Below are 2,817 nucleotides of genomic sequence, written 5' to 3'. Positions count from 1 at the left end.
GTAAAAATAACCCCCGCCCCCTTCGGGGAACCGACCAATAGGATCGATTTGTGAAGTGGGCGTCAGTGACATCCACAAGCCATTGGATGGTCCGAGGTGCAAATTTGGCACTGTTTTTCTGACAGTGGAGTCGCTCTCTTCCCTATGTTGCCCGATGCCTACGACGTTCACAATTTCTACACTATGTCACTTGAAATGCTTTGTCAGTAGAGCACCCCAGAAGAACATGATGTTCAACACCCCCCCACCCCGTCCCCCAAAATACAACAGATCGCTAGCATACTGTCGCTGCAGCCGCAGTCCAGGCCCCACTGTGCAAAGAGCAAGAATTTCAAGGTCGCGTGTTACTTGCGAGGCATGTTGACAGAAGATTGTAGGCTGCGAAGCCAGCACGTCTCACTCTGTGCTCTGTTGTTGTCCTTGTGAAAAACACAAGAATAATCGCCGGCTCGATGTTTTGCGGGTGGCCGTTTAGCACTCGGGCTCAGTGGAACGCTGCGCCACCGGATGCGGCGGAGGATGCCGCATGCGCTGAAAAAAGTCGACAAATGGACGGAGATGCCAGTCAACTGACTTTTGACAAGAACTGCCAGTGAACGTCACGCAGATCTCTTTGCAACAAGCTGCACTTTGGCACAGTCAAGGAATCTTCTTCCCAAAAGATGTTTCAAGTTGACTCTCAAAATCAAAGACAAAACAAAGAAAATGACATGACATGACCGTGTATTGAAAACAACCACATCACTGTTACTTTGCCTTCACGTCTGCTACTTTCATGCCAACGTGTAAAGGGAAACGCCGGAACGAATAGCAGCCATGCAGCTGAGTTTGAATTTAAGGAGCACATTTTAACACCGACGGGACAGCATCACGTATAGACAGACAATGTAACAGTGGCAGGAAAAAAAGTACGTGAACCCTTTGGAAGTTGAAGCGCTCATAACATGTCGCCTGATATTCATCTAAGTCACAAAAGGAAACAAATGTAGTCTGCTTAAACTGACGCCGCACACACACACACACACACACAATTATATGTTTTGATTTATTTTATAGATCATGACATGTCAACGTGAAAGAGAGGCAAAAGCAAGAGAACTTGGATTGAATAAGTGTTTGAACTTCCTTCCTTTGGCAGCAATAACATCGACCTCACGTTTCCTGCAGTCGCACTTGCGTGCACCACTGAAATAAATATCGGTTCCAAGCTTTGTAAAAAACTGTAGTTGGAAAATACAATTAATTGTGGAAAATGTTGTGATTGATTAGTGTAAAAAATGTCATCGTTTGACAGCACCGTTTCTTTTTTTTTTGCTCTGTTTGACAGCACTATTTTTTTTTGCTCTACTCTTTTGCGTTTTCCATGTAAATGTTTGGTCCAGCACGCAGACGGCGCGGTCGGCGCATCGGCCACACGGTTGTCGGGTTCTTGGTTGGAATCCCTGCTGCGGCCTTCCCGTGCGGCGTTTGCATGTTCTCCGTGTGCCCCGGGTACTTCTCACATTGCAAGAAGATGCGACGGTAATCGATAGTACACGGCAGATTGCTGCTCGGGTCGCAGGGCTTCAACAAAGCCGCCGCATGACGCGTTTGCTTTTGAAGCCCGATTAGAGGTGTCCATCGTCACGAGCGGCTAATCCGGTGTGAAAGGCACCCACGGGAAGAGGACCTTACAAAAGAAGGCCACTTGGTCCCTGTCTCAGCGGATGCCTCCGATGCAGACGCATGACCGGGGCCCTCATATGGGCGATGGGGTGGGCTTCCGGCGGCTCCGATGACTCATTTGGCCCACAGACGTCATCCTATTCAAGGCAGGTGACTTTGGAGTGCGCGCCGCATCGTTCGAGCGCCTCCTTTGAAAGACACTCAGTGGCCACAATGTCAGACACGCAAGCCGCCGTAGCGAGCATTTTGCCATGACAAAGAATCATGCTGAGCTTTGATTTACATGCAGTATGTACAAAATCAAAAAGCTTTCATATTGTGGCTATAGATGACTGCAGTACATCACGCTGAGTCATTTTTGGGGTAAACACCTTTTATTTTCAACAGGGCGAACCGGCAACACAGGGAGCGGAAGTTGTCAACGGCGTGCATGTTATTCAATGTCAAAAATGCCCCAAAAATGGAAACGATCTATCGAGGTGAAACCAGTCGAGCTCTGAAGATTAGAATTGCGATGATTGCGTGTGGCATATGGCGGGGCGGATTCAAAACTCGGGCATCGGCGATCCGAAAGGTCTCAACGAAAAACGATGAGCGACCGACACCACGTTCTGCCCCGCGAGCGTCATCTTCGTGAAGGGAGGGTTTTTGAAGCCCACAGCTAAGCGTTGAGTAGCGTTTTCATCCTCATGGCATTGGCTTTGTTGGCCCTGCGAGTCGCCGGCAGACTCGCGGCTTCTAATTCCGTCCTTCATAATATTTGTGTGCGCTGTGTCCTCTCGGGGAAAAAGCCACCGTGGAGCGTTTTCACTCAGCGGGACTCGAATGTGCCGACGGGCTCGGTCGGCTGCGCTGCGCTGCGCTCATCCTTATCGTCTCCGGATGGGTGAGCGCTTCCCACGTGCCCTGCCCCGCGGCTCACGGCGACCCGTTGCCATGGCGGAGACTCCCGGGTCCGGGATACGACTTACGCTCTCGCTCTGCCGGGAGGGTCTGACCGTTTATTCGCGCACAGTACGTACTGTACGTCGGAGAAGGAGAACGTGTTCGATTGGCTCTGTCTGCCGTACAAAGGTGATGTCATTATGCGCTTGTTTTTTCCCGCTACCTTTAGCAGTGCTGCTCACTAAGCTTTGCAACGCACGGATACCA

Source organism: Filicampus tigris, chromosome 3 (assembly GCF_054856515.1).
Source record: "Filicampus tigris isolate MCC_2025a chromosome 3, RoL_Ftig_1.0, whole genome shotgun sequence".
Lineage (NCBI taxonomy): Eukaryota > Metazoa > Chordata > Actinopteri > Syngnathiformes > Syngnathidae > Filicampus > Filicampus tigris.
Note: the sequence above shows the minus strand (reverse complement) of the source record.